The sequence below is a fragment of the Camelus bactrianus genome, chromosome 19 (genome assembly GCF_048773025.1).
Source record: "Camelus bactrianus isolate YW-2024 breed Bactrian camel chromosome 19, ASM4877302v1, whole genome shotgun sequence".
In the NCBI taxonomy this organism is placed as follows: Eukaryota; Metazoa; Chordata; class Mammalia; order Artiodactyla; family Camelidae; genus Camelus; species Camelus bactrianus.
Genome location: NC_133557.1, coordinates 37301468 through 37312956, shown reverse-complemented (window position 1 = coordinate 37312956; position 11489 = coordinate 37301468). Strand labels below are relative to the sequence as shown.

The following is an 11489-nucleotide window of genomic DNA, read 5'->3' as shown; positions in this document are numbered from 1 at the left end:
CCAAAACATACAGAGAACTCTTAAAACTCATGAGGAAGTGAACAACCAGATTAAAAATGGGCCAAAGATCAGAACAGACACATCACCAATGAAGATGTACAGATGGCAAATAAGCATCTGAAAAGATGCTCCACATCGTATGTCAGGAGGGAAATGCAAATTAAAACAACCGTGAGACACCACTACACACCTGTTAGAATGACCGAAATCCTGAACGCTGACGACACCAAATGCTGGCAAGGATGTGGAGCAACAGGAAGTCCCTCTCGCTTCTGGTGGGAATGCACAGTGGTACAGCCACTTTGGAAAGCAGTTTGGTTGTTTCTTACAAAATTAAACACACTCTTACCATACAGTCCAGCAATCCCACTCTCGGTATTCACCCAGAGGAGCTGAAAACTCGTGAACACAAAAACCTGCACATGGCTGTTTATAGCAAATGTATTCATAATTGCCAGAACTTGCAAGCAACCAAGTTGCCCTTCAGTAGGTGAGTGGAGAAATAAACTGTGGCACATGCTGGCGAAGGAATCTTATTTAGCAATGAAAGAAATGAGCTATCAAACCATGAAAAGACATGGAGGAAACTTAAATGCATATCACTGAGTGAAAGAAGCCAGTCTGAAAAGGCTACATACTGTATGATTCCAATTAGATGACATTATCCAAAAGGAAAAATATGGAGACAATAAAAAGATCAGTGGTTGCCAAGGGTTATGGGGAAGGGAGGTGTGATCGGCAGAACACAGACGATTTTTACGAAAGTGGAACTACTCTGTGTGGTACTGTAATGGTGTGGACGTGTCATTACACATTGGTCCAAACCCATGGAATGTACACCACCAGGAGTGAGCCGTACTGTACACTGCGGACGCCGGGTGATTATGGTGTGTTAATTTGGGTTCTTCAGTTGTAGCAAATATACCACTTTGGTGGGGGATGTTGATTGTCGGGGAGGCTGTGCGTGTGCGGGGGACAGGGGCTGTACGGGAAATCTCTGTACCTTCCACTCAGTTGCTGTGAACCTAAAACTCCTCTAAAAATATAAGCATATTTTTTTAAAAGTCACCCAAAATGAACTCATACACCGTGTTAACAGTGTTTTATCTCTGCCCTTGGAGTGAAGAAGGCTGGTACCTTATTTTTTTTTAATCGAAAGATAATTTATTTACAACATTGCGTTAGTTTCTGGTGTACAGAATAGTGATTCATTTATACATATTTGTATTCTTTTAAATTATACGTCATTACGGATATTGAATACAGTTGCCTGTGCTCTGCAGTAGGGCCTTGTTTGCCTATTGTGTATGTAGGAGTTTGCATCTGCTAATCCCAGACTCCTGATTTATCCCTCTCCTCCGCTTTCTCCTTGATACCTTGTTCTTGATATTTTCAAGTTTGAAATACAAAATCTGAAAGATGTTCACACCCCCACATATGAGGACAGTAGCGTGTACTTTCCTTTATGCGTCAGTGTTCCGAAGAGAGCTGGAAAGGGAAATGAAATGAGGGGTCACCCGGTGTTGCACCACGAGGTTAACGCCTTAGAGGGGGCTTGCCGGCTTGTGTGGTTTATCGGTTCACGTGGACAGAGGGGACAAGGATGGGGGCTGACATTACTGAGATATACTGTCTACCTTGGTTTTATTTCCTCTAGAAGGAAAGCCTGAGACAAGGGTTCAAGTACTTTATTTGGGTGGTGGGGGGAACCCCAGGAGAGGAGTCAGGAGAGGGTGCAAGGAAGGGAAAGCAACCACGAGAGGGCTTGCCATCAACTCAGCCACCACTGTGGGCACCTAGGGCTTGAGTCTGCTGGGAACAGCTAGAAGAGGCTAGAAAAGGCTAGAAGGGTTATTGTACTCAAGGGGAAAGGGAGCTGGGATATTAAAAAATTAGCCTCTAACACTTGTCAGCGTTGGGGCTTGAGATTCCTACCTGCACCAGGTGTGTTTGTGGAGGGAGAAGGCATGACTGGATTTGTCTGGGGCCTGGGCTGGTGGGTCAGGAAGACTGAGGAGGTGATGTTAAAGGGGGGTCTTGGTGAAAAGAGAGGAAGAGTCATCCAGAAAGAATAGATAGCACGGCCAAAGGAGGAAGCGGGAACAGTATGGCGAGTCCAGAGGAGGGTGCAGTGTCTGTTCATCTGGCCATCTGGTCATCCAGTCATCTGGTCACCTCACGCTGTAGAAGCCTGGGCTCGAGAAAGGGCAGGGAGTGGAGGGATGGGCTGCAGCCGGTCACAGAGGGTCTCGTTCTCATTCATCTGGAATTTGTCCTGTAAGCCAGGGGGAGGCATGGAAGGGTTTTAAATAAGGTCAGATTTGCCTTTTAGAAACATCTTTTGGGCCATGGTGGAGATGGAGCGTGGGAGGGACACGGAGGCAGAGCAGCTGGCTGGAGAGGGTGAAGAGGTCCTGGGAGAGCTGGGGGAGGAGAGTGGCAGGAGGAAGGGATGCAGGAGTCTGGGGTGGGGACACGCCGGAGACGGAGGCCTTGAGACAGCTTCACCTTTTAAAGTAATGACAGCAATGCTATGAGGTGGTGCTTGTTTTCTTTTTAACTTAAAACTTTGGAAGCAATTTCAGATCTACAGAAAACATGTAAGAATATTTTTCCCGACTGAGAATAAGTCACAGACATGCTCTCCCTCTGCTCCTTTATTCTTTACCCCTTTAGTCTTCAGAGTATATTTCTCCAAAACAAAAATCCTCTTAGAGGACCACTACCCAGTTACAAAAATCAGGAAATTAAGCGTTTATAGAATACTGCCCTGCATATAGGCATCATTTGGATTTCAGTCCTTTACAGCAGGGAAAAAAAAAACCCTGGCTCCAACACTGCAGTCAGTTGTCAGGTCTTTTAAATCTCCCACAGTCAGGAGCGTTTTGTCTTTCATCACCTTGACGTTTTTGAAGAGTGCAGGCCGGTTCTGTTGTAGCCTGTTCCTCGTTTGGAGTTTCTCTGATGTCTCCCCACGATGTAATTCAGGTTGTGCGCTGTGGGCAGGAGTTCACAGAGGCGCGCGCTGCCGGGAAGCACCAGACTCCGATCTGTCTCATTGCGGGAGGAGCGGGCGATAATGTGGGTCACTCAGCTAAGGGGGTGTCTGCCAGGCTTCTCCCCTACGAAGTGGCTACTTTGCCCCTTGTAGTTCATAAGCATCTTGTGGAAGATACTTTGAGACTGGCCAAACATCCTGTTACTCCTCAGACTGTCCCCTTGAGATGGTTATTTTTAACCCACACTTTCCAGCTGCAGAAACTGAGGCTCAGAGAAATGAAGCGGCCTGTCCAGCAAATGGCGTTTAGCACGTAAAGCTCCAGTTGGAATTTCCTGACTGCAGATCATGCCTCTGTGTCTTCTCTGCTCCTGGATTAACAGTGTCAGTTCCTAAAACCATCGTCCCTGGTGTGGCCGATGCTGCCAGCGCCTCAGCCTGTCCCCTCAGCGCAGAGGCTCGGCCTCCCTCCCAGGTCCCAGCACCTGAGGGCCCTGCGTGGCCACGGCAGCTGTCTTCCACCCTCCCCGAAAGCCACTGGGGAGATGGGGTCTTCTGAGCACCAGCCGCTACAGTCCTCACTCAGCCCTGCCATGAACGCTGTGCTCAGCTCACCACAGCCTGGTGAGTTGGCTTTGCAGTTAGGTAACTCTTACCAAGGTCGGTTCCAAATGAAGGCCCATTTCTGTCAGCTGGAGGTCGAGGCACGTGGCTGCCAGCGTGTGACCACCTCTCCCTCTCTGCAGCCATTGTCTTCACACACTCGCTTGCAGCACAAAGGAAACTCCTCCCCTTCCTCCACCGCTGTCCTCCCCCCAGCCCAGATGTCACCTGGGGTCACAGGTACGTGGGGGCTTCTCTGCGTGGAGTCCAAGATGGTTTCTCACCTGGCCGCCAGGTGGGAGCCCAGCTGGGCTGGCGGCCGGGGTGCCTCCGGGCGGCCTCTGCAGCTCGGTGGTCTCCAGGCAGATGGCTTGTTAGCTGGCAGCTGTCCCCACTCCCCCCTTCCCCAGAGCGAGCGTCCCATGAGGACCCTGAGGGGCTGCAGGACTTCTCCCACCTGGCCTGGCAGGGACTCTGCCTCTCTGCGGGATAACAAGTGAGTCCCTGGGGTGAGCCCAGGTTGGAGGGCAGGGGAGCGGGCCCCAGCTCTGAGGGAGGGGTGCTGAGCAGTTTGCAGACACGCTCTCAAGCCATGATGATGGTGGCGTGATTTCCATGTTCTCTGTGCCTTCATAGATATTTTGGTGGAAAAGTGGGAGACTCTAGTTTTGTCATGTTTAGGGGAAGAGCCCTCCCCTGCTGGTTTTGGGGGACCTGGTCTGCGCTCCTGGTGGTGGAAGGGAGGCCCGGTCCAGGCCGCAGCAGAGGCCTTCCTGTTGGCCTGTCCGACTCGCAGGGGACACAGGAGAAGGCAGCTGGGGCGTCACCTAAGCAAGGGCTGACTGAAGCCTGGAGCAGACCTGAGGGCCTGCACTTTGATGAGCTGCTGGGCCCCTGGACCACACTTTGGAGAGGAGGGGGCTGTGGGCGTGTCCTGTGTGGGACGTAGGCTAAGAGTGGGCTTTACATTTCTAAAGGGTTTTAAAGGCACAAAGAGGAGTGTGTGACAGAGACCATCCTGACCTGCAGAGCTCAAAACGTTTCTGATCCCCGATTCAAGCCGTATGGAGTCTGTGAGGTTCCTGCTCTGTGGTCTGTCCCAGCTCCTGTGACGGATCTGGGGCCCTTGGGGGCACCCCGAGCTGGGCTGCACCCCCAGGGATGGCTGAGAAAACTCTTCCCCCTCCCCTCCTTGACTTGACTCCTTGAACTTTCACCTCTCTGACCCCCCTCCCCCCCGCCAGCCCCACCAGCCCTCCCTCGGTGCTGAAACCTCAGGGGGTGTGTCCAGACGTTCACCCCCAACCCGGGGCTGGTGAGGGGCTGGGGGGAGGGTGGGGGGGGCGACTGCTGCCGTCCCCAGGGTGGGGGTGGGGTGGGGTCGGGGGAAGAGGCCCATCTGCCCTTGGGGAGTAGGGTCTGAAGGACAAGGCTGACCTTCCACCCCGCCAAGGCTAATTTCCCACACTTACATCCACACGTAGCTGGGGTCCTTTAAAGCGAGGCCCGCAGTGCCTTGACACTCCTCCCGTTGAGCGGCAGGGTCTGTGCTCCCTTCCCCTGCTCTGCTTCTGTGCCTGTCTGACCAGGAGAGCACAGCCGAGGTGACGTGCTGCCAGTTCTCTGGCCCAGGCCGTTTCTTCTCCCTGCCTCTTGCGGGGCTGCCCTTCCGAACCCAGCTGCCAGGCTGCGAGGAGGCCCAGTGGCCTGGGAGGGGCCACGGGGACAGGATCCAAGGCCACCGGCCACCGCTGGCTGAGCTCCCAGCTGACAGAAGCCCCACCTGGGAACGAGGAGAGCGGGTCATAATCAGCGTGGACCCCCCACCCCCACCCCAGCCTCCAGGGAGGAGCTGCCCCAGCACGGCGCGCCCAAACGGCAGACTTGTGAGCAGAACAGTTATTTGCGGTTGTTTTAGGTCACGGCTTTCCTGAAGCAGCGATGGAGAACTGGGGCACCTACCCTGAAAGGTCTCTCTTGCTGGCTCACACGAGGCTCCCAACGGCGCTCCCAGGCCTGGGATGTGTCAGCACTCAGGAAACGCAGGGTGACAGAGACGGAACGCAAGCCTCTCCTGCTGCAGCTGGACGGGGAGGGCTCGCCGAGACTGCTCGCCCACCCTTTGCCATTTCGCCCTGCTCTGGGGCGGTCCCACCCCACCGGCAGCAGCAGTCAGAGGCCAGGGGAAAATACATTTGTCACAAAAACAAGGCATGCTGACCACTCAGCAGTGTTCGATTCTGTGTAGAAGCCATCAGGAGAGACCCATCTCCTCAAGTGTCCTCAGTGGAGCCACGGAATTCAATGGGCTGATTCTCTTAGAAACGGGCTCGGGTGGTGAGGTTCATGTCCTAGCACTCGGGGATCTGGGGCGTGCGCTCCAGTGCCCTGGTGCTCCTTGCTCTGAAGCTGCCCCTTGGGTGTTCCTTTGCAGGAGGTCTGCTGTAGATGCATTTCGGGGGTATGTTTACAGCACACAGTGAGCTTGTTAAACTGCCCTCCCTCAACCACAGTGGTGACCTCTATCAGCCATTTTTGCCCACTACGACCCCACCTCTCAGGGCACGGCAGATCACCCTGGGGGTATGTGAGTGTGAGAATGGGGGCAGGGGCACCGAGTCCCAGCTGTCTGTCTCAGAGGGTGGCGGGGAGGCGGGAAGGTCCGACGGCTCAAAGGGAAGAGAAGGGTGCAGCCACGCGCAGAGAGAAGCAGGGGCTGGGGGCGGAGAGAAATCCTGCCCGGGTCTCCAGGGTTCCGTTCCAGCCCTTCCCAGCCTGACCTTTCTTGCTTGGGGCCCCCTGGATCCTACTGCAGAGCCTCCTGTGTGACTGATGCTAGCTGGAGTCCATTTCTGTCGTTTTCCACCACACTGTCGCATACAGACCTGCTTTCCCAGTCACTCTCCTCGATTTGTGGACATGAAATGGGCCATGAGCTGTGATCTGGGATGATGCTTACCCGTGTTTGCTGAGCTCTCGGCTAGTTTCAGGGGAGACAGATGAGCAGCACAGGGGCCTGCTCTGTGCTCCATCTGCCCAGTCCCTGCGAGTCTGCAGAGAAGTGCATTGTGGGAAGATCCTGTACCCTCTCAAAGGACAAGCTACCATGGCAACCATGGATGCCGGGTCCCGAGTGTACCAAATTTCCATGCTTTTAGTACCAAAGAAGAAAATAAAAAAGCCACCTAAATTTGTTTTCTCCCTTCAAGGGTTATTTTTTATGGAGGGAAAAGTAAAATCAAGGTCACAGAATTCTTTTTTGTAAGGTAGATTTGGGGACATAGGTTAACCTTTTGAGCAGGTGGAGAGGTCCACATCAAAACACAAAAATGACTAAAACTCTGAAAGGATTGGATGAAGTCCAAGTAATGCTTTTATTTAAGATTCCATCAGTGCCAAGGGCAGAGGTGACTCACAGACTAATTCACCAAGCAGGCAGTTACCCCATGCTTGCTAGGTCCTGGCGCTAACCTGGCCAAGGGAGTCCAGGTGTGTGTGGGACACAGGCTCTGCCCAGTGCATCTGGCAGAGCCTCATCTTCCATTAGCAGCGTCAACAGAAGGGCACGTGCCCGCCTGCTCTTTGCTCGGAGCTTGGCGAGGCAGGAGGAAGTGTGACACAGTGCTCACTCCCTCCAGGGCTGCCTCATCCCGAGGGCTAAGAAAGCTTGTATAAAACGGGAGGCTCCAGCACAAAGCGTGTCCCAAGTTCACGAGGGTGGTGCAGATAAGCCCTGTCTCTGGGACTCAAGAGGGCGGGCTAGGTTGGCTGGAGTGATCTGGGAGGGCTTCACTGAGGAGGCAAGTCTTGACTTGCCCCTTTGATGAGAGATTGTTGTTGGGCGGAGAGAGGGATGGAGGGTACTCCCAGGGGAGCGTGCTGCAGGTGACCCAGCTGATCCCTGTCTCAGCAGCTGGACTGACTGGCGTCTGGGCTGGGAAGCCTGTCTGGGTGTTGACTGTGGGGGCCTGGAAGGCTCAGAGGGCTGGATCTTGCTCTTCAGGGAATGGTAAGCCACGGCAAGTTTTGGAATAAAGAGTGGCTTTATTTAAAACTCAGCTCCATAAAGCTGAGCCCACGAGGAGCTGACAGCGCGGGGCGAGTGCTGGTACTTTAACGAGTGACGGGACCCTGTTTAAATGATCTGCCAACAAAAGCTGTGGTTGGAAATCTGCAGTCATCTTGCTTCCCGGGTCTTCAGGGCAGGGTTTTCTTTTGGGGGACTGATTTTATTATCTGACGTGATGGGGTTCAGGGCACACTGCCCCAAAGATGGCCCCTTGGCATACGGACTAGCCCGAGCTGGAGGAGTAGAGAAGACGGCTGAAGCAGGAAGGCCACCCCGGCCCACCTGCTCTCCCTGCTTCCCTGAAATAGGTCATAGGACTCCCGTGTGCAAGATGCCCTCCCTGTACCAGGAGGAGGGAAGGCGTCTTTAGCACCAGAGATGGGAAATTTGGGAGCCAAGAAACCTGCACAAACAAACCTTATTACCCTCACTCTCCTCTTTACCACTTACTCCCCGAGCCCAAACCCTTTGCCTTGTCAGTTCTTCACAAATGTATTGTTTCTTCAACTACAAGGTATCAAAGCTGTCTGCTCTGCTTACGTCCCCAGGTCTTCGTTCTCTTGTGAAGGCTCCTGTGCACGTATAAAAATTCCATAATACTTGTATGCTTTGCTCCTGTTGATCTGTCTTTGTCAGTTTAATTTTTGGACCCAGATGGGGACCCTAAGAGAGTCGAGGAAAACTTTTTCCTCCCTTACACATGCCAGTACGCTTTGTAAAACTCCCAGTGACTAAGGGCATGCCTGGGGAGGCCGTGCAGTAGCGAGTGAACCTGGCCTGAGTGAGGCCACTGCAGGGCCCAAGAAACAGTGTCGGGCCGTGTCCACCCAGGGGAGAGGACAAGGGTAGTCACATCACTCAGAGGGCTCGGGAACCCCAGCTGTCAAAGCGCGAAAATCTCGCAGGGCTGCAAGTGGGCCAGTGCCCTGACCATCTGCCCTCCGGGCCACTGTTCAGTGCATGCTGGGGGCTTCTCACTGCAGGTGCCCCCAGCTGTCCACCAGAGGGCCCTCTCCTGCATGCTTGGTCAAGGTGGGCAGGCAGAAGTGAACGTCCCCTGGGAACAGCCCTCAACCAACCATGATGGTATTTGATGCACGCACCCCACGTCCTCACCCCGATCCCAAGGTGGGACAGCTCTGCGCCGAGTGGTACGCTGCCTCCGCGTGCTCAGCCTGCTTGATCTCAGTTGCCCACAGGGTGTCCTGACTCGTCCCACCTTCTCTGTCGGGTGGCTTCCCTTCCTGGCCTCACTTCCCCATTCCTGTCATGGTACTTCCTGGGACCACCTCCCAGATAAACTACTTACACTCAAATTCTCATGTCAGGGTCAGTTTCTGGGGGATCCCAACTCAAGATAAATCAATCAAAACCAGATCCTCTGATATCCTGCATCCTTTAGCATCAGGCAAATTGGAATCACTGCTCTTTGGAACATGAGTCCACCCTGGATCTGCTTGTCCAGCTGTAAGTAAGTTACTGGTGGCTTGCTGTGGGACGTCCCCCAAGTCCCACGCCTGCTCTAGGGCCACTGCGTATCGTCGGGTTTCTGTCAGCCGGGACAATGTGCAGGGACAGTCTGTGAGAACCAGCTTTGCCCTGTTTGGTGGCTCTGTGGGTGGAGGGTGCATAGTTGCCGCACAGCATTTGGAGGTAAAGCCAGATCCAGGGATGCAGGAGTAAGCCCCACAAAGCCTCGGTCATGTCTGTTGGAACTTAACCTCGTCTTTCCCCTCCTGTGTTGAGGATGAATTTCAGGCTCACTGCTTCAGGGCTTTGAAAGTCTTTTTCTAGCCATGACTCAGTTTTCCAAAAAGCTAACATCCCCATCCTGGAACCCAGGACCCTCCATAGCTACTTTGTTTCTGAAACTTTCACCCTGGCAAGTTGGAAAATGTAAAGTCAGCAAAGAATGAATCTAATTAAAGCAAATTAGGGAGGACTCTTAAATCCTACCAAGCCACTTGTCTGAACACCTGAGACCAGCAATTTTTGGTGCATGTGAGTAAAAGTAATTTATTAGCTCCCTTGTCTGAGTTTCTCTTTCTGAGCCTGACTCTCCCGTGGCTCCCTAGAGAGGAAAGCCAGTGGGACTGAAATGATTTCTGGTAAGTGATCCCCAAGTGGGCAGATCAAACCAAGCCAGAGGACCTACAAACCAGCAAAGGTGTATCAAAAGTCAGGCAATATGTAATTATGAATTTTTAAGATCAAAAGTGGTTCTAAATAACCAGAAGTACTAGTACTGTTGCCCTTCGGGTGGTGCAGTCAATTGACAGAAGACCCGTGAGGGCATTTTTCTTGGGCAGTTTTAGCTCTAGTGATGAGTCCCTCTGTGAGGTCCGAGTTGAGCTCAAATGCCAGCTTGTCTGAGCTTCTAAAACAGACCTTTATGGTCATGGCTGTCAGTGTGGAATCTTACCTATTTCTTTCCACATTATCTCTGGACTTATGCTTATTAAGCGCTGCAACGCAAGAAACCAGCCCTTCTGTAAATAGCTTTCATGATGGGTCACGGGGGCTTGGACAGACTTCTCATTCCAGAGACCCTGGTGGAATCAGAAAACATGTCCAGCACCGGAAGTTCTGGATGACATGCTGACAAGGGGAAAGGGTCCTCCCCTGAGGTGGTGGGAGCCTTTGATGAAGGGGTGAACATGACTTCGTGGGGGAAGTGGGGGTTGGATAAAGGTGCCAGACTGAGCGCACCTGCGAACCATGCCCCATTTTGCACCAGATCTCTAGAAATTCCAGAAAAGACATAAAACACATCCACTACCCCTCTGTAAGATTGCATGTATTACCTTACATGGACCTGAAATTATGAGGAATGCATGAAAGTCAGAAAGGAGATGAAGTCGGATTGAAAGTGAAGGTGAGGGTTCTTTCAATGTGGGAGCAGCCCAGGGGTGCTGCGTGGGGGCTCCAGCAGAGCGCCGAGCTTGCGAGTGGGGAGGCAGGGGGAAGGGTTCTTGGGGTCATCTGTCCAGGTGACTGATGGGGTCTTGCTCGAGCAGCCAAGTGGGCTGCCACCTAACTTCATAAGTAGCAGCAGGCAGGTGGGAGCAGGGAGCGTGGGTACTTGGGGAGGAGGGTGATGCACCAGGTAGCTGCTGATACTACGGGCTGACAAGCTATTGACACGTCAGCATAACAGCTTGTTACAAGTATCTACCAAATAGCTGGGGCATCTCCATCAAAGCTGGGAACAAGACAAGGACAGCACAATCGGCAATACTAGTAAGCATTACTAGAGGCCAACACGATACGAGAGGTAAAAATGAGACATTTGGAAATTATACGATAACTTAGAAAATCAAAGAAAACTAAGTTATTAGAACCAGTGAGAGTTCTATAAAGTGTTCTGATATAAGATCAACATAGAAAAATCAAAAGATTTCTTAAGCCCTAGCAATAATAAATGAGAAAATGTAATACTGAATGAGATTCCATAGCCACAAAACTAAAAAATACCTAGTAATAAATGTAACAACAAACATGCAGAATCTAAGTGAAAAGAATTACAAATCCTTATTAAACGTCACCAGCAGAGAGCTGAGTAAGTGAAGGGACTTGCCGTGTTTTTAGACCGTCTCTTTTTCAGTTCTCACAAAATTAATCCATAAAATACAAATAAGATTTTAAAAAAGCATATGATGAAGTGTATTCTAGAGTTCTTGCCTTATCAGCTATAAAATAAATCATGACATCATCCTATACATTATATACAGTAACTTAGAAGCCAAATGTACAAGTAACTATAAAAGTAAAGTATTAGAGAAAATATGGGAACATTGTTAATAATCTTGAGATAGAATT

The 11489-nt window shown here is 51.8% G+C and overlaps 1 long non-coding RNA gene across 2 annotated transcripts; it reads right to left on the bottom strand.

Annotated features, from left to right (window-relative positions):
• Positions 1-1081: 1081 nt before the first annotated feature.
• Positions 1082-5720, bottom strand: LOC123613650 (uncharacterized). 2 transcript variants are annotated; one of them, XR_006721031.2, is made up of 3 exons: positions 5564-5720; positions 5074-5384; positions 1082-2275 (listed from the first exon to the last, which is right to left on the bottom strand). It is a non-coding gene; the product is annotated as an uncharacterized LOC123613650 (long non-coding RNA). The 2 variants fall into 2 exon arrangements; XR_012500496.1 differs by lacking the exon at positions 1082-2275 and having other exon boundaries at positions 2535-5384.
• Positions 5721-11489: the final 5769 nt, after the last annotated feature.